The 20,067-nt window shown below is 59.9% G+C and overlaps 1 pseudogene; it reads right to left on the bottom strand.

Moving 5' to 3' along the window:
- Nucleotides 1-12,233: 12,233 nt before the first annotated feature.
- LOC132344616 (testis-specific Y-encoded protein 1-like) lies at nucleotides 12,234-14,459 on the bottom strand (annotated as a pseudogene).
- Between the last annotated feature and the right edge of the window lie 5,608 nt (nucleotides 14,460-20,067).

Here is a 20,067-nt window from a genome sequence, read left to right as displayed (position 1 = left end):
AAGAGCACAGCAAGTGGGGCGTAATGGCGGCCCAGGCTGCAGTAAACCTGTGGGACCGACTAGCTCTTTTGGGGGCGGGGAGTGAGGGGGATTGTCAGAAGGCGGGGGCTGGTGTGTGGGGGTGTTGGCGTGAGGCCGAAGAAAGGGGTGCCAGAAACGCAGGACGGGGTGAACGGGCCCTAGGAGATCCGGCGAACAGGCGGGGGCCTAGGCTGTGAGCCATGCACAGACTGCTGGCCCAAATCTAGACCAATGGCCGACAGGGTAGTGGGCGGCACTCTTATGGACACGCCCCCAGACCGGAGGGCATCTTCCGGGGTTCCTGTGCTGCTCCAGCGCCCCCACGTGGCCAGATTCTGCTCCAGGGAGGGACAGGGTTTTGCATGTGGCCGGGCTAGCCCCAGGCGCTGTCATTGACCTGGCTCTGGAAATTCCAAGCACGGGTTCCTGCTCCGCCATCCGAACCGCACACTCCTGTGTCCCCTGGGACTGGCAATAACTGAGAGCTCTCCCTGAGTATCCAAGGGATACGCAGGGGTGCCAAGGGGCTGGATACTTTTCTTCAAGGGACAGAGAGCCTGCTGCTGTCCGGATGCTAGGGGAGTAGGGAAGAACCCCACCTACAGTGCTACAGTGGATCTCCACTGTTCGGGAACACCAGCGCCTTAGTGTACAGCGCTCGCTCTGTGTCTCTGTATCTTTGCTTCTGGCATAGCACTGTGTTGGGCAATCCTTCCGCGTGTGTAGCAGGCGCTGGTGTCTGTGTGTCTCCGTCTCTCTAAGTAGTGCTGTTGCCGTCTGCAACTCTGTGGACACCAGCGCTCAGAAGAGACGCTTATCCTTGGCGTGAAGGCAAGCCCTTCTCGTCCTGAGTGAGTTTCACCGGTGGGAGTTCAGAGGGTTTTAGTCCACACGTTCGGAGAGTGCTTTCTCGACCCTGAAAGCCAACAGTGGGCGGTCACTGCTGAAGCGCAGAAGGGGACGGGCGACCCTCCCTCCCTCGCTGGGCCGACGTGAAAGCTGCACAAGCCTGAGGTGCCGTGGCCACACTGTGCGCAGAGGGAGAAACGAGGCCCGCTCTGCTGGCATGAGGGACCCCCCCCCTGAACCTTGTGCGAATGCCGGCCAGGGAGACGCTAAGGACAGCTCCCCGTTAAGTTCCACGACTCACCGGTGTCGGAGACATGCACGGCTGCCATCGACCCTATGGAGGCCCTTTCAAAGTGGTTCTGTTCTCCATGTGAGAACACATCCCAGCCTGCCCTGTGGCCCAAGCCTGTGGGGCCTGGAGCAGCAAGAGGATCAAGCTAAACCAGCCATCCTATAGTCCTGACACACGATATATGCGTTCTACAAAGAGCTTGGGCATGGGCAGGGCCGACCCGATTCAGTTGCATGGACCGAGATGTGGGCTCAAGAGTGTTTGTCGGGGGCTTGAACAAAGGCAGGACCCAGCCTGGGTCATGGCAGGGACTGTGCTGTGGCCTCGGGAGTGTCTGTCGGGATGAACAAGGGCAGGATCCAGCCTGGATCAGTGCAGGGACCGAGATGTGCTCCAAGGAGTGTTTATCGGCTGCTTGATCATGGGCAGGACCCAGCCTGGCTCGATGACGGGACCGAGAGGTGGTGTCAGGTGTGTTTGTCAGGGGCTTGAACAAAGGGAGGATCCAGCCTGGTTCAGTGCAGGGACCGAGGGGTGGGCTCAGGAGGATTTGTCGGGGGTTTGAACAAGCGCAGGACCCAGCCTGGTTCAATGCAGCGAGTGAGATGCGGGCACAGTGGTGTTTCCTGGGGGGTGGGGGGGGAGGGTGGTTGAACAAGGGGAGGACACACCTTAGTTGAGTTCAGGAGCAGGGAGCCAGCTGTGGGCTCAATACTGTTTGCTGGGGGCTTGCCTCAGGCCAGGAACCAGCCTGAGAATCAGATGCAGGCCCAGAAGTGTTGGTCAGTGGCTTCAACACGTGCAGCTCCTGGCCTGGTTCACGGCAGGGACAGAGAAGCCGGCTCAGGGGTATTTGTTCAGCGGCTTGAACAAGGGCAGGACCCAGACTGGGTCGGTGCAGGGCCCGAGATGTGGGCTCAGGAGTGCTTGTCGGGGCTTGAACATGGGAAGCACCCAGCCTGCTTCAGTGCAGGGACCGGGATGTGGGCTCAGGAGAGTTGGTCGGGGCTGGAAGATGGGCAGGGCCCACCCGATTCAGTGCAGGGCCCGAGATGTGGGCTCAGGAGTATTTGTCGGGGTCGGGAACAAGGGCAGCACCCAGCCGGGATCAGTGCAGGGACCGAGATGTGGGTTCCGGAGTATCTGTCGGGGGCTTGAACAAGACAAGGAGCCAGCCAGGTTCAATGCAGCGAGTGAGATGCGGGCTCAGTAGTGTTTCCTGGGGGCTTGAACAAGGGGAGGACACACCGTAGTTCAGGGGTACAGAGCGCGTTGTGGGCTCAGGAATGTGTTCCGGGGGCTTGACTAAGGCCAGGAACATGACTGAGAGTCCGATGCTGGCCCAGGAGTGTCGGTCGGGGGCTTGAAGAAGTGCAGGACCTGGCCTGGTTCGGTGCAGGAACCGAGATGTGCGCTCAGGAGTATTTGTCGGGGGTTTGGGCAAGGGCAGGACCCAGGATTTGCTCGCTGTGGCCAGCTGAGTGACAGGCGCCTGTGTTCTGCCTTCTCCCATCACCTTGGACAGCTTCACAGTACCAGTCACGTTGGCCGGATCCATTGTCTGTGCCTTCCCTCAGGGAACCAGAAAACAAGGAGCGCTGGCCTCCGCTGACTTGGAGAACCGCTTTCTCCGTGTGCATCTATCTAGGTCGTTCCTTGTCAATGGCGTGGCCCTGTTGCTAGCCCACCAGCCGTCAGGGCCCACAACACTCCGAGTGAGGCCCCTGTGCTTCCCACCTGTGTAGCTTGCTGAGTGCACCTGTCTCCCTGTCTCCCTGTAGCAGGAAAAGGCCAAAGAGACGCCCGGGCCTGCAAGGGCCCCAAGAGACTGTGACAGGCCTGGGTCTGATCCAATCTTGTGAAGAAGGAGCACGTGGATACAGGCACTCTTCCGATACAAGGCACGGAACCTGAGGCCGTAAAGGTAAGGCGGCAACCCTACACGCCGTCCCTTCTCTTTAACACTACCCAGACGCACTCAGTCCCTGAACCGATGCTGCCCTGGGCACCCGGCCCTGTCTGGGCCCACAGCTCATGCCTCCCTGGGCAGAAAGCAGCTTTGCTACCTCAAAGGCACCAAGAGGCCTTGTACCACCCGGGCCTCACTGCTTTGCTAAATGCCAAGACTCTCTTTCAGTTGCTCTCATTAGGCCCAGCTAGAATTCCCGACAGTCAGGCATCCCTGCTTGCCTACACAGCCCACATGCCAAGGAAGCCAGTCCCCGCTTGGGCCCGGGGACATCCAAGACGGTCATCTGGAAGGCAGGGTGCCTCTGAGTGTCATCTGGTGCAGATGCCCTACGACAGAATCAGAGATTCTGCTCCAGCGACACTGCCAGAAACCTCCGTCTGGGGCAGACGCACCCCTGAGCCCCTCTGGCCCCCCCCCACCACAGCCGGCCGCAAGACCCCAGAGGAAGGAAGGAATTCACGTCAGGACTTGGAGCACGACCCATGGGGTGTCTTTGGCAGGGCCGCTAATGCCTAGCCCCTGGGCCCTGAAATCCACCAGCAGGCTCTCAACCGCCCCCAGGGGCTTCCCTGTCTGCCATTCTCCTGAGGTCCCTTGGCACATGCAAGTAGCCCACCGTCCTTGCTTCCTCCCTCTTCCCTCCCTCACAGGCACACTCCGGCAGAGGGACGCACACGTACACCCACACCTGCGCCTCCCTCGCCTTTCTGCCCTGCCGAGGAGGCTGGAAATGCCTGGACGTCTGCCACGCTCACACCCTGTCTCTCCTCGCGTGCCTGTGGTTTTGCACGGACAGCCTAGCTTAGCACATCTTGCGTTGTGTTTCGCATCATGCCAGTGTGTGCCACCCTCGTGGAGACAGCGTGCGGGCCAATGGGCCGATCCTGGGCAGCACTGGCCCAGGGCCCTCCCGGGTCTCCTTCTTCCGTGTGTGGAACAAGTCCCCAGTACAGCAGGCAATCTGTGCCTCTTTCTCCTTCGGGTCTCTGCTCTTCTCTACAGGAACCTGGCCTCCTCTCCACCCCGGGTCCAGCCGTACCCTCGCCCACCATTTCCAGAGGCCGGCCCACGTCCCCATGGACTGAGGGCTCCTCAGGCAGCGGTTTCAAAGCCCCGCCCCACCTGATTTGCCCTCGCGGAATCCTCAGACCATGCACTTCCCTCTCCCTGGTCCAAGCACACACAACCACAAGTTAGCAGTGGCGAGCGTGTTTTGGATTTGGTCTAATTGCGGATTTCTCGAGCCACGGTCCGCAGGTATCACTGGCCATTTTTTCCTCATTCCCATCCCGGATACGGTCATGCGGAGAGTCGGTGACCAACCTCCGTCAGCCTGGGGACGCCTCGTGCCTCCTCTTCTGGTCGCTCGTCACCTCCTCTCCCGTCGCCTTCATCTCTGCGTCCGCCCTGGGCCGGACACACACACACACACCCGCATAAGGACAGGTGACACAAGCACACGCGTGTACACACACACATGCTTTGCACGTGGACACGGACGCAAACAGGGAACACAGGGGTTTCAGGAGCCGAAGACCCGTGTCCAGCAATGACGGAGATGGTGTCACTAGGCACCATGTCCTGCCCTTGGGGCTCCCTGTCCACCTCCTCCCAGAGACGTCCGGATTTTCCCTGAAGCAACTTCAAGCTCAGCAGGTGTGGTGCTGGTGAGATCAGAGTATTGGATGTGGAAATTCACACAAGATCCCAAAGTCAGCGCACAGGTGCACTGGGGCCCTGGACAGGACGCCCTTTCAATGACAGGCCATCCTAGGTTAAGGGGCGGAAGTGAAGGGCCCAGGCATTCTCAAACTCAGTGAGAGGAAGGACGCCGGGGGAATGGCAGGACCCAAGGACAGATGATTCTGACACAGGCACTTAATTCACCCTGCCTCTAGTCGTATCACCTAGGACTCTCGCGCTGCCACCACAGCTGACTGGAGGGGGACTTACTGCGCTCTCGGACACACCGAGTCCCCCCCAGCCCCCAGTCTCAGCAAGTCACCTGCTACATGCTTGACTCAGGCTCTGGCTCTGAAGCCAGTTTGCATGAGCCTGAGCATCCCCATTTGCGAAAGAAAGTACTGTGTCCCAGCTACTATTCGGCTGTCCCTACGGGGCCTACCTCCAGACCCCATCACCACATGTGTTTCTGTCAGTTGTCTCTCATGGACGAACCTTCCTCCCTGAGGTAGTACTTCAGGGGATCGTCCCACACGTCTTCGCTGATGATCTGCAGGCAACACGAGCAAGGTCAGCCAGGGGCTGACCAGGCTCCCAACCCTCCCATGAGCAGCCAAGAACTCCAACATCAACCACCAACTGTGTGCAAGCCCAAAGCAACCCCACCTCAGCAATCCTGTTCGATTCTGGGCCGTTGTGGCCTGACAGCCAGTTGAGAAAGTTAAGGCTCCTGGTGTCCAGCCTGCGGCTGGGGGCTCCCCATTCAAAGTCCCAGAACCAGTGGACTGGAGTGGATCGACGTGCCCTGTACCCTGCAGACAGACAGGGGAGACTGGGGTGGACACCGCAGGTGCATCATCCACACGCTTGCACACCCACACTCATCACCCTGGGAGCCACCTTTTACCAGTGATGTCAAGGTAATACTCCTTAATGATCACCGAGTTCAAGAAGTAGGGGTTGTCCCGAAAGGAAAAGACCAGCTTGCAGCGGGACGGCGGATGGCTCCGCACCTGCACCTGCCAGGATAGCGAGGAGGGAAAAGGTGCAAGCTTCTAGGGGCCTCAGCTTGCCTCCAAGGCAGGCATGATCAGCTTCCCCGATGCCTCTCCAAAGTCTCACAGCACAGGAACATGGCTAACACGTTCCTCCCACTCCCCGCCAGGTCCCATACCCACCCTTCCTCAGTCTCCCTCACTGACCTTCAAGTCCATCATGTAGCCGAGAAAGTCTTGATCTTGGTCGCTGATCAGGACGGAGACTTGAGGGTGGCTCATAATCTGCTTTAGGTCAAGGAGCCATTCAGGCCACATGCCGGCCAAGAAGAGCCAGGAGCATCAGCCCTAGTCTGGGGTGGAACAAGGATACTGGAACACGCATCTGCAAGGAGCTTGGCGGGCACTGCCTCTTGCCCGGCCACTGCTGATATCCTCAGGACCTGCCATACCATCAGACACGCTCATGGCTCTGGGCCCCTTGGGATGGTGTGCATCTGCATTCCCCAAGCAGGGGCTGTTTCTGACCGCTACTCTGCTCCTCCAGACCTGTGTATGCTGGGTAGTGGCATGTCACTGCTTATACGGTCAGACTTGCAGTCCTTGTGACAAACCGTGTCTGAAAGTAAAGGGCTTCTTGGGTATGTGTGTGTGTGTTTATGTGTACCTGTGTGTGTGTGCGTGTGTGTGTGTGTGTGTGTGTGCGCGCGCGTGTGTGTGTGAATGACTCACATGTCCCAGCAATGTGCCGGGATCACCCACATTTACACCAATAACTGTCTGCGAACGCTGCTCTTGTGTACCGTCTCTGGTCAATGTTGACTTAGAGGCCTCGGGGGCTGCGCCTCCTCAGATGCAGGCCTGAAGGAGACACTCAAAGGCATGGCTGCGACACGTCCACCTGTGGCCCTGCCCAGGCCCTACTCGGCTGTGCCTTTGGAGCCTGCCAATTGCCCAGGACCGCATTTCCTTCAGTGGCCTCCGGCGCCCTTCCTGTGCCCTCGCCTCCACCCCCTCCGCCTGCTCCTGCCCCTTCTCCCCTTCCTCGTCCTCCTGAGCAGCGGACCTCAAGGAGCAGCGCAAAGGATACAGCTTTGGCCCAGAAGCCAGGGATGCCCTGGATGATGGCGCTCCTCCGAGCCAAGTGACGCTTCCTCCTCTGATGGTTCTTGCGCATGAACTGAACGTAAGCCCTGCGGTTTTGCTCACGCTCAGAGCTCAGTTCTACCTGCAGGGCGGCCAGTGCCTGCAGGGCATCCAGCTCCTGGCGCTCACAAGGGCCTCCGGGCCTTTCCTGGCCCTGCTCCTCCACCGTCTTCTCCTCTAGCTCCTGGGAGGGCCGCTGTTCCTGCTCCTCATCCGCCACAACCTCCACCTCCTCCACGATGTCTTCCTGCAAGCAGCTGGAACTCCCGCCCGATTCCCGCCACGTCTCCGTCCACCAGGGCCTCGCCCTCCTCCACCGCCTCCACCCTGAAGAGGGTGGCCTCTTGGCCTGGCGTGACAACTGCTGGTGACAAGGTCCCAGCTGCGCACTGCATCACGACGGCAGGCTGCGGGGTGGGGGAGGGGGGGTGGGGGCGGGGCCCTGCCCCCTGAGTACCTGGGCTCACAACTTGGAAGGTGCGGGGTCCCGGGACGCTCCCGCCTTCCTCTGACCGCCTCTCACGTTCCTCTTGGCCTTGGCGGTGACCCCGAGCTGGGGCAGAGGCGAAGGGACGCGACATAAGAGCACAGCAAGTGGGGCGTAATGGCGGCCCAGGCTGCAGTAAACCTGTGGGACCGACTAGCTCTTTTGGGGGCGGGGAGTGAGGGGGATTGTCAGAAGGCGGGGGCTGGTGTGTGGGGGTGTTGGCGTGAGGCCGAAGAAAGGGGTGCCAGAAACGCAGGACGGGGTGAACGGGCCCTAGGAGATCCGGCGAACAGGCGGGGGCCTAGGCTGTGAGCCATGCACAGACTGCTGGCCCAAATCTAGACCAATGGCCGACAGGGTAGTGGGCGGCACTCTTATGGACACGCCCCCAGACCGGAGGGCATCTTCCGGGGTTCCTGTGCTGCTCCAGCGCCCCCACGTGGCCAGATTCTGCTCCAGGGAGGGACAGGGTTTTGCATGTGGCCGGGCTAGCCCCAGGCGCTGTCATTGACCTGGCTCTGGAAATTCCAAGCACGGGTTCCTGCTCCGCCATCCGAACCGCACACTCCTGTGTCCCCTGGGACTGGCAATAACTGAGAGCTCTCCCTGAGTATCCAAGGGATACGCAGGGGTGCCAAGGGGCTGGATACTTTTCTTCAAGGGACAGAGAGCCTGCTGCTGTCCGGATGCTAGGGGAGTAGGGAAGAACCCCACCTACAGTGCTACAGTGGATCTCCACTGTTCGGGAACACCAGCGCCTTAGTGTACAGCGCTCGCTCTGTGTCTCTGTATCTTTGCTTCTGGCATAGCACTGTGTTGGGCAATCCTTCCGCGTGTGTAGCAGGCGCTGGTGTCTGTGTGTCTCCGTCTCTCTAAGTAGTGCTGTTGCCGTCTGCAACTCTGTGGACACCAGCGCTCAGAAGAGACGCTTATCCTTGGCGTGAAGGCAAGCCCTTCTCGTCCTGAGTGAGTTTCACCGGTGGGAGTTCAGAGGGTTTTAGTCCACACGTTCGGAGAGTGCTTTCTCGACCCTGAAAGCCAACAGTGGGCGGTCACTGCTGAAGCGCAGAAGGGGACGGGCGACCCTCCCTCCCTCGCTGGGCCGACGTGAAAGCTGCACAAGCCTGAGGTGCCGTGGCCACACTGTGCGCAGAGGGAGAAACGAGGCCCGCTCTGCTGGCATGAGGGACCCCCCCCCCGAACCTTGTGCGAATGCCGGCCAGGGAGACGCTAAGGACAGCTCCCCGTTAAGTTCCACGACTCACCGGTGTCGGAGACATGCACGGCTGCCATCGACCCTATGGAGGCCCTTTCAAAGTGGTTCTGTTCTCCATGTGAGAACACATCCCAGCCTGCCCTGTGGCCCAAGCCTGTGGGGCCTGGAGCAGCAAGAGATCAAGCTAAACCAGCCATCCTATAGTCCTGACACACGATATATGCGTTCTACAAAGAGCTTGGGCATGGGCAGGGCCGACCCGATTCAGTTGCATGGACCGAGATGTGGGCTCAAGAGTGTTTGTCGGGGGCTTGAACAAAGGCAGGACCCAGCCTGGGTCATGGCAGGGACTGTGCTGTGGCCTCGGGAGTGTCTGTCGGGATGAACAAGGGCAGGATCCAGCCTGGATCAGTGCAGGGACCGAGATGTGCTCCAAGGAGTGTTTATCGGCTGCTTGATCATGGGCAGGACCCAGCCTGGCTCGATGACGGGACCGAGAGGTGGTGTCAGGTGTGTTTGTCAGGGGCTTGAACAAAGGGAGGATCCAGCCTGGTTCAGTGCAGGGACCGAGATGTGGGTTCCGGAGTATCTGTCGGGGGCTTGAACAAGACAAGGAGCCAGCCAGGTTCAATGCAGCGAGTGAGATGCGGGCTCAGTAGTGTTTCCTGGGGGCTTGAACAAGGGGAGGACACACCGTAGTTCAGGGGTACAGAGCGCGTTGTGGGCTCAGGAATGTGTTCCGGGGGCTTGACTAAGGCCAGGAACAAGCCTGAGAGTCCGATGCAGGCCCAGGAGTGTCGGTCGGGGGCTTGAAGAAGTGCAGGACCTGGCCTGGTTCGGTGCAGGAACCGAGATGTGCGCTCAGGAGTATTTGTCGGTGGTTTGGGCAAGGGCAGGACCCAGGATTTGCTCGCTGTGGCCAGCTGAGTGACAGGCGCCTGTGTTCTGCCTTCTCCCATCACCTTGGACAGCTTCACAGTACCAGTCACGTTGGCCGGATCCATTGTCTGTGCCTTCCCTCAGGGAACCAGAAAACAAGGAGCGCTGGTCTCCGCTGACTTGGAGAACCGCTTTCTCCGTGTGCATCTATCTAGGTCGTTCCTTGTCAATGGCGTGGCCCTGTTGCTAGCCCACCAGCCGTCAGGGCCCACAACACTCCGAGTGAGGCCCCTGTGCTTCCCACCTGTGTAGCTTGCTGAGTGCACCTGTCTCCCTGTCTCCCTGTAGCAGGAAAAGGCCAAAGAGACGCCCGGGCCTGCAAGGGCCCCAAGAGACTGTGACAGGCCTGGGTCTGATCCAATCTTGTGAAGAAGGAGCACGTGGATACAGGCACTCTTCCGATACAAGGCACGGAACCTGAGGCCGTAAAGGTAAGGCGGCAACCCTACACGCCGTCCCTTCTCTTTAACACTACCCAGACGCACTCAGTCCCTGAACCGATGCTGCCCTGGGCACCCGGCCCTATCTGGGCCCACAGCTCATGCCTCCCTGGGCAGAAAGCAGCTTTGCTACCTCAAAGGCACCAAGAGGCCTTGTACCACCCGGGCCTCACTGCTTTGCTAAATGCCAAGACTCTCTTTCAGTTGCTCTCATTAGGCCCAGCTAGATTCCCGACAGTCAGGCATCCCTGCTTGCCTACACAGCCCACATGCCAAGGAAGCCAGTCCCCGCTTGGGCCCGGGGACATCCAAGACGGTCACCTGGAAGGCAGGGTGCCTCTGAGTGTCATCTGGTGCAGATGCCCTATGACAGAATCAGAGATTCTGCTCCAGCGACACTGCCAGAAACCTCCGTCTGGGGCAGACGCACCCCTGAGCCCCTCTGCCCCCCCCCCCCACACCCGGGGGCAAGACCCCAGAGGAAGGAAGGAATTCACGTCAGGACTTGGAGCACGACCCATGGGGTGTCTTTGGCAGGGCCGCTAATGCCTAGCCCCTGGGCCCTGAAATCCACCAGCAGGCTCTCAACCGCCCGCAGGGGCTTCCCTGTCTGCCATTCTCCCGAGGTCCCTTGGCACATGCAAGTAGCCCACCGTCCTTGCTTCCTCCCTCTTCCCTCCCTCACAGGCACACTCCGGCAGAGGGACGCACACGTACACCCACACCTGCGCCTCCCTCGCCTTTCTGCCCTGCCGAGGAGGCTGGAAATGCCTGGACGTCTGCCACGCTCACACCCTGTCTCTCCTCGCGTGCCTGTGGTTTTGCACGGACAGCCTAGCTTAGCACATCTCGCGTTGTGCTTCGCATCATGCCAGTGTGTGCCACCCTCGTGGAGACAGCGTGCGGGCCGATGGGCCGATCCTGGGCAGCACTGGCCCAGGGCCCTCCCGGGTCTCCTTCTTCCGTGTGTGGAACAAGTCCCCAGTGCAGCAGGCAATCTGTGCCTCTTTCTCCTTCGGGTCTCTGCTCTTCTCTACAGGAACTTGGCCTCCTCTCCACCCCGGGTCCAGCCGTACCCTCGCCCACCATTTCCAGAGGCCGGCCCACGTCCCCATGGACTGAGGGCTCCTCAGGCAGCGGTTTCAAAGCCCCGCCCCACCTGATTTGCCCTCGCGGAATCCTCAGACCATGCACTTCCCTCTCCCTGGTCCAAGCACACACAACCACAAGTTAGAAGTGGCGAGCGTGTTTTGGATTTGGTCTAATTGCGGATTTCTCGAGCCACGGTCCGCAGGTATCACTGGCCATCTTTTCCTCATTCCCATCCCAGATACGGTCATGCGGAGAGTCGGTGACCAACCTCCGTCAGCCTGGGGACGCCTCGTGCCTCCTCTTCTGGTCGCTCGTCACCTCCTCTCCCGTCGCCTTCATCTCTGCGTCCGCCCTGGGCCGGACACACACACACACACCCGCATAAAGACAGGTGACACAAGCACACGCGTGTACACACACACATGCTTTGCACGTGGACACGGACGCAAACAGGGAACACAGGGGTTTCAGGAGCCGAAGACCCGTGTCCAGCAATGACGGAGATGGTGTCACTAGGCACCATGTCCTGCCCTTGGGGCTCCCTGTCCACCTCCTCCCAGAGACGTCCGGATTTTCCCTGAAGCAACTTCAAGCTCAGCAGGTGTGGTGCTGGTGAGATCAGAGTATTGGATGTGGAAATTCACACAAGATCCCAAAGTCAGCGCACAGGTGCACTGGGGGCCCTGGACAGGACGCCCTTTCAATGACAGGCCATCCTAGGTTAAGGGGCGGAAGTGAAGGGCCCAGGCATTCTCAAACTCAGTCAGAGGAAGGACGCCGGGGGAATGGCAGGACCCAAGGACAGATGATTCTGACACAGGCACTTAATTCACCCTGCCTCTAGTCGTATCACCTAGGACTCTCGCGCTGCCACCACAGCTGACTGGAGGGGGACTTACTGCGCTCTCGGACACACCGAGTCCCCCCCAGCCCCCAGTCTCAGCAAGTCACCTGCTACATGCTTGACTCAGGCTCTGGCTCTGCAGCCAGTTTGCATGAGCCTGAGCATCCCCATTTGCGAAAGAAAGTACTGTGTCCCAGCTACTATTCGGCTGTCCCTACGGGGCCTACCTCCAGACCCCATCACCACATGTGTTTCTGTCAGTTGTCTCTCATGGACGAACCTTCCTCCCTGAGGTAGTACTTCAGGGGATCGTCCCACACGTCTTCGCTGATGATCTGCAGGCAACACGAGCAAGGTCAGCCAGGGGCTGACCAGGCTCCCAACCCTCCCATGAGCAGCCAAGAACTCCAACATCAACCACCTACTGTGTGCAAGCCCAAAGCAACCCCACCTCAGCAATCCTGTTCGATTCTGGGCCGTTGTGGCCTGACAGCCAGTTGAGAAAGTTAAGGCTCCTGGTGTCCAGCCTGCGGCTGGGGGCTCCCCGTTCAAAGTCCCAGAACCAGTGGACTGGAGTGGATCGACGTGCCCTGTACCCTGCAGACAGACAGGGGAGACTGGGGTGGACACCGCAGGTGCATCATCCACACGCTTGCACACCCACACTCATCACCCCGGGAGCCACCTTTTACCAGTGATGTCAAGGTAATACTCCTTAATGATCACCGAGTTCAAGAAGTAGGGGTTGTCCCGAAAGGAAAAGATCAGCTTGCAGCGGGACGGCGGATGGCTCCGCACCTGCACCTGCCAGGATAGCGAGGAGGGAAAAGGTGCAAGCTTCTAGGGGCCTCAGCTTGCCTCCAAGGCAGGCATGATCAGCTTCCCCGATGCCTCTCCAAAGTCTCACAGCACAGGAACATGGCTAACACGTTCCTCCCACTCCCCGCCAGGTCCCATACCCACCCTTCCTCAGACTCCCTCACTGACCTTCAAGTCCATCATGTAGCCGAGAAAGTCTTGATCTTGGTCGCTGATCAGGACGGAGACTTGAGGGTGGCTCATAATCTGCTTTAGGTCAAGGAGCCATTCAGGCCACATGCCGGCCAAGAAGAGCCAGGAGCATCAGCCCTAGTCTGGGGTGGAACAAGGATACTGGAACACGCATCTGCAAGGAGCTTGGCGGGCACTGCCTCTTGCTCGGCCACTGCTGATATCCTCAGGACCTGCCATACCATCAGACACGCTCATGGCTCTGGGCCCCTTGGGATGGTGTGCATCTGCATTCCCCAAGCAGGGGCTGCTTCTGACCGCTACTCTGCTCCTCCAGACCTGTGTATGCTGGGTAGTGGCATGTCACTGCTTATACGGTCAGACTTGCAGTCCTTGTGACAAACCGTGTCTGAAAGTAAAGGGCTTCTTGGGTATGTGTGTGTGTGTTTATGTGTACGTATGTGTGTGTGTGTGCGTGTGTGTGTGAATGACTCACATGTCCCAGCAATGTGCCGGGATCACCCACATTTACACCAATAACTGTCTGCGAACGCTGCTCTTGTGTACCGTCTCTGGTCAATGTTGACTTAGAGGCCTCGGGGGCTGCGCCTCCTCCGATGCAGGCCTGAAAGAGACACTCAAAGGCATGGCTGCGACACGTCCACCTGTGGCCCTGCCCAGGCCCTACTCGGCTGTGCCTTTGGAGCCTGCCAATTGCCCAGGACCGCATTTCCTTCAGTGGCCTCCGGCGCCCTTCCTGTGCCCTCGCCTCCACCCCCTCCGCCTGCTCCTGCCCCTTCTCCCCTTCCTCGTCCTCCTGAGCCGCGGACCCCAAGGAGCAGCGCAAAGGATACAGCTTTGGCCCAGAAGCCAGGGATGCCCTGGATGATGGCGCTCCTCCGAGCCAAGTGACGCTTCCTCCTCTGATGGTTCTTGCGCATGAACTGAACGTAAGCCCTGCGGTTTTGCTCACGCTCAGAGCTCAGTTCTACCTGCAGGGCGGCCAGTGCCTGCAGGGCATCCAGCTCCTGGCGCTCACAAGGGCCTCCGGGCCTTTCCTGGCCCTGCTCCTCCACCGTCTTCTCCTCTAGCTCCTGGGAGGGCCGCTGTTCCTGCTCCTCATCCGCCACAACCTCCACCTCCTCCACGATGTCTTCCTGCAAGCAGCTGGAACTCCCGCCCGATTCCCGCCACGTCTCCATCCACCAGGGCCTCGCCCTCCTCCACCGCCTCCACCCTGAAGAGGGTGGCCTCTTGGCCTGGCGTGACAACTGCTGGTGACAAGGTCCCAGCTGCGCACTGCATCACGACGGCAGGCTGCGGGGTGGGGGGGGGGGGGGGTGGGGGCGGGGCCCTGCCCCCTGAGTACCTGGGCTCACAACTTGGAAGGTGCGGGGTCCCTGGACGCTCCCGCCTTCCTCTGACCGCCTCTCACGTTCCTCTTGGCCTTGGCGGTGACCCCGAGCTGGGGCAGAGGCGAAGGGACGCGACATAAGAGCACAGCAAGTGGGGCGTAATGGCGGCCCAGGCTGCAGTAAACCTGTGGGACCGACTAGCTCTTTTGGGGGCGGGGAGTGAGGGGGATTGTCAGAAGGCGGGGGCTGGTGTGTGGGGGTGTTGGCGTGAGGCCGAAGAAAGGGGTGCCAGAAACGCAGGACGGGGTGAACGGGCCCTAGGAGATCCGGCGAACAGGCGGGGGCCTAGGCTGTGAGCCATGCACAGACTGCTGGCCCAAATCTAGACCAATGGCCGACAGGGTAGTGGGCGGCACTCTTATGGACACGCCCCCAGACCGGAGGGCATCTTCCGGGGTTCCTGTGCTGCTCCAGCGCCCCCACGTGGCCAGATTCTGCTCCAGGGAGGGACAGGGTTTTGCATGTGGCCGGGCTAGCCCCAGGCGCTGTCATTGACCTGGCTCTGGAAATTCCAAGCACGGGTTCCTGCTCCGCCATCCGAACCGCACACTCCTGTGTCCCCTGGGACTGGCAATAACTGAGAGCTCTCCCTGAGTATCCAAGGGATACGCAGGGGTGCCAAGGGGCTGGATACTTTTCTTCAAGGGACAGAGAGCCTGCTGCTGTCCGGATGCTAGGGGAGTAGGGAAGAACCCCACCTACAGTGCTACAGTGGATCTCCACTGTTCGGGAACACCAGCGCCTTAGTGTACAGCGCTCGCTCTGTGTCTCTGTATCTTTGCTTCTGGCATAGCACTGTGTTGGGCAATCCTTCCGCGTGTGTAGCAGGCGCTGGTGTCTGTGTGTCTCCGTCTCTCTAAGTAGTGCTGTTGCCGTCTGCAACTCTGTGGACACCAGCGCTCAGAAGAGACGCTTATCCTTGGCGTGAAGGCAAGCCCTTCTCGTCCTGAGTGAGTTTCACCGGTGGGAGTTCAGAGGGTTTTAGTCCACACGTTCGGAGAGTGCTTTCTCGACCTTGAAAGCCAACAGTGGGCGGTCACTGCTGAAGCGCAGAAGGGGACGGGCGACCCTCCCTCCCTCGCTGGGCCGACGTGAAAGCTGCACAAGCCTGAGGTGCCGTGGCCACACTGTGCGCAGAGGGAGAAACGAGGCCCGCTCTGCTGGCATGAGGGACCCCCCCCCTGAACCTTGTGCGAATGCCGGCCAGGGAGACGCTAAGGACAGCTCCCCGTTAAGTTCCACGACTCACCGGTGTCGGAGACATGCACGGCTGCCATCGACCCTATGGAGGCCCTTTCAAAGTGGTTCTGTTCTCCATGTGAGAACACATCCCAGCCTGCCCTGTGGCCCAAGCCTGTGGGGCCTGGAGCAGCAAGAGGATCAAGCTAAACCAGCCATCCTATAGTCCTGACACACGATATATGCGTTCTACAAAGAGCTTGGGCATGGGCAGGGCCGACCCGATTCACTTGCATGGACCGAGATGTGGGCTCAAGAGTGTTTGTCGGGGGCTTGAACAAAGGCAGGACCCAGCCTGGGTCATGGCAGGGACTGTGCTGTGGCCTCGGGAGTGTCTGTCGGGATGAACAAGGGCAGGATCCAGCCTGGATCAGTGCAGGGACCGAGATGTGCTCCAAGGAGTGTTTATCGGCTGCTTGATCATGGGCAGGACCCAGCCTGGCTCGATGACGGGACCGAGAGGTGGTGTCAGGTGTGTTTGTCAGGGGCTTGAACAAAGGGAGGATCCAGCCTGGTTCAGTGCAGGGACCGAGGGGTGGGCTCAGGAGGATTTGTCGGGGGTTTGAACAAGCGCAGGACCCAGCCTGGTTCAATGCAGCGAGTGAGATGCGGGCACAGTGGTGTTTCCTGGGGGGTGGGGGGGGAGGGTGGTTGAACAAGGGGAGGACACACCTTAGTTGAGTTCAGGAGCAGGGAGCCAGCTGTGGGCTCAATACTGTTTGCTGGGGGCTTACCTCAGGCCAGGAACCAGCCTGAGAATCAGATGCAGGCCCAGAAGTGTTGGTCAGTGGCTTCAACACGTGCAGCTCCTGGCCTGGTTCACGGCAGGGACAGAGAAGCCGGCTCAGGGGTATTTGTTCAGCGGCTTGAACAAGGGCAGGACCCAGACTGGGTCGGTGCAGGGCCCGAGATGTGGGCTCAGGAGTGCTTGTCGGGGCTTGAACATGGGAAGCACCCAGCCTGCTTCAGTGCAGGGACCGGGATGTGGGCTCAGGAGAGTTGGTCGGGGCTGGAAGATGGGCAGGGCCCACCCGATTCAGTGCAGGGCCCGAGATGTGGGCTCAGGAGTATTTGTCGGGGTCGGGAACAAGGGCAGCACCCAGCCGGGATCAGTGCAGGGACCGAGATGTGGGTTCCGGAGTATCTGTCGGGGGCTTGAACAAGAAAAGGAGCCAGCCAGGTTCAATGCAGCGAGTGAGATGCGGGCTCAGTAGTGTTTCCTGGGGGCTTGAACAAGGGGAGGACACACCGTAGTTCAGGGGTACAGAGCGCGTTGTGGGCTCAGGAATGTGTTCCGGGGGCTTGACTAAGGCCAGGAACAAGCCTGAGAGTCCGATGCTGGCCCAGGAGTGTCGGTCGGGGGCTTGAAGAAGTGCAGGACCTGGCCTGGTTCGGTGCAGGAACCGAGATGTGCGCTCAGGAGTATTTGTCGGGGGTTTGGGCAAGGGCAGGACCCAGGATTTGCTCGCTGTGGCCAGCTGAGTGACAGGCGCCTGTGTTCTGCCTTCTCCCATCACCTTGGACAGCTTCACAGTACCAGTCACGTTGGCCGGATCCATTGTCTGTGCCTTCCCTCAGGGAACCAGAAAACAAGGAGCGCTGGCCTCCGCTGACTTGGAGAACCGCTTTCTCCGTGTGCATCTATCTAGGTCGTTCCTTGTCAATGGCGTGGCCCTGTTGCTAGCCCACCAGCCGTCAGGGCCCACAACACTCCGAGTGAGGCCCCTGTGCTTCCCACCTGTGTAGCTTGCTGAGAGCACCTGTCTCCCTGTCTCCCTGTAGCAGGAAAAGGCCAAAGAGACGCCCGGGCCTGCAAGGGCCCCAAGAGACTGTGACAGGCCTGGGTCTGATCCAATCTTGTGAAGAAGGAGCACGTGGATACAGGCACTCTTCCGATACAAGGCACGGAACCTGAGGCCGTAAAGGTAAGGCGGCAACCCTACACGCCGTCCCTTCTCTTTAACACTACCCAGACGCACTCAGTCCCTGAACCGATGCTGCCCTGGGCACCCGGCCCTGTCTGGGCCCACAGCTCATGCCTCCCTGGGCAGAAAGCAGCTTTGCTACCTCAAAGGCACCAAGAGGCCTTGTACCACCCGGGCCTCACTGCTTTGCTAAATGCCAAGACTCTCTTTCAGTTGCTCTCATTAGGCCCAGCTAGAATTCCCGACAGTCAGGCATCCCTGCTTGCCTACACAGCCCACATGCCAAGGAAGCCAGTCCCCGCTTGGGCCCGGGGACATCCAAGACGGTCATCTGGAAGGCAGGGTGCCTCTGAGTGTCATCTGGTGCAGATGCCCTACGACAGAATCAGAGATTCTGCTCCAGCGACACTGCCAGAAACCTCCGTCTGGGGCAGACGCACCACTGAGCCCCTCTGGCCCCCCCCCACCACAGCCGGCCGCAAGACCCCAGAGGAAGGAAGGAATTCACGTCAGGACTTGGAGCACGACCCATGGGGTGTCTTTGGCAGGGCCGCTAATGCCTAGCCCCTGGGCCCTGAAATCCACCAGCAGGCTCTCAACCGCCCCCAGGGGCTTCCCTGTCTGCCATTCTCCTGAGGTCCCTTGGCACATGCAAGTAGCCCACCGTCCTTGCTTCCTCCCTCTTCCCTCCCTCACAGGCACACTCCGGCAGAGGGACGCACACGTACACCCACACCTGCGCCTCCCTCGCCTTTCTGCCCTGCCGAGGAGGCTGGAAATGCCTGGACGTCTGCCACGCTCACACCCTGTCTCTCCTCGCGTGCCTGTGGTTTTGCACGGACAGCCTAGCTTAGCACATCTTGCGTTGTGTTTCGCATCATGCCAGTGTGTGCCACCCTCGTGGAGACAGCGTGTGGGCCGATGGGCCGATCCTGGGCAGCACTGGCCCAGGGCCCTCCCGGGTCTCCTTCTTCCGTGTGTGGAACAAGTCCCCAGTGCAGCAGGCAATCTGTGCCTCTTTCTCCTTCGGGTCTCTGCTCTTCTCTACAGGAACCTGGCCTCCTCTCCACCCCGGGTCCAGCCGTACCCTCGCCCACCATTTCCAGAGGCCGGCCCACGTCCCCATGGACTGAGGGCTCCTCAGGCAGCGGTTTCAAAGCCCCGCCCCACCTGATTTGCCCTCGCGGAATCCTCAGACCATGCACTTCCCTCTCCCTGGTCCAAGCACACACAACCACAAGTTAGCAGTGGCGAGCGTGTTTTGGATTTGGTCTAATTGCGGATTTCTCGAGCCACGGTCCGCAGGTATCACTGGCCATCTTTTCCTCATTCCCATCCCGGATACGGTCATGCGGAGAGTCGGTGACCAACCTCCGTCAGCCTGGGGACGCCTCGTGCCTCCTCTTCTGGTCGCTCGTCACCTCCTCTCCCGTCGCCTTCATCTCTGCGTCCGCCCTGGGCCGGACACACACACACACACCCGCATAAAGACAGGTGACACAAGCACACGCGTGTACACACACACATGCTTGGCACGTGGACACGGACGCAAACAGGGAACACAGGGGTTTCAGGAGCCGAAGACCCGTGTCCAGCAATGACGGAGATGGTGTCACTAGGCACCATGTCCTGCCCTTGGGGCTCCCTGTCCACCTCCTCCCAGAGACGTCCGGATTTTCCCTGAAGCAACTTCAAGCTCAGCAGGTGTGGTGCTGGTGAGATCAGAGTATTGGATGTGGAAATTCACACAAGATCCCAAAGTCAGCGCACAGGTGCACTGGGGCCCTGGACAGGACGCCCTTTCAATGACAGGCCATCCTAGGTTAAGGGGCGGAAGTGAAGGGCCCAGGCATTCTCAAACTCAGTGAGAGGAAGGACGCCGGGGGAATGGCAGGACCCAAGGACAGATGATTCTGACACAGGCACTTAATTCACCCTGCCTCTAGTCGTATCACCTAGGACTCTCGCGCTGCCACCACAGCTGACTGGAGGGGGACTTACTGCGCTCTCGGACACACCGAGTCCCCCCCAGCCCCCAGTCTCAGCAAGTCACCTGCTACATGCTTGACTCAGGCTCTGGCTCTGCAGCCAGTTTGCATGAGCCTGAGCATCCCCACTTGCGAAAGAAAGTACTGTGTCCCAGCTACTATTCGGCTGTCCCTACGGGGCCTACCTCCAGACCCCATCACCACATGTGTTTCTGTCAGTTGTCTCTCATGGACGAACCTTCCTCCCTGAGGTAGTACTTCAGGGGATCGTCCCACACGTCTTCGCTGATGATCTGCAGGCAACACGAGCAAGGTCAGCCAGGGGCTGACCAGGCTCCCAACCCTCCCATGAGCAGCCAAGAACTCCAACATCAACCACCAACTGTGTGCAAGCCCAAAGCAACCCCACCTCAGCAATCCTGTTCGATTCTGGGCCGTTGTGGCCTGACAGCCAGTTGAGAAAGTTAAGGCTCCTGGTGTCCAGCCTGCGGCTGGGGGCTCCCCATTCAAAGTCCCAGAACCAGTGGACTGGAG

Source organism: Bos taurus, chromosome Y, assembly GCF_002263795.3.
Source record: "Bos taurus isolate L1 Dominette 01449 registration number 42190680 breed Hereford chromosome Y, ARS-UCD2.0, whole genome shotgun sequence".
NCBI classification, from domain to species: domain Eukaryota; kingdom Metazoa; phylum Chordata; class Mammalia; order Artiodactyla; family Bovidae; genus Bos; species Bos taurus.
This window is presented reverse-complemented; position numbering and strand designations above follow the sequence as displayed.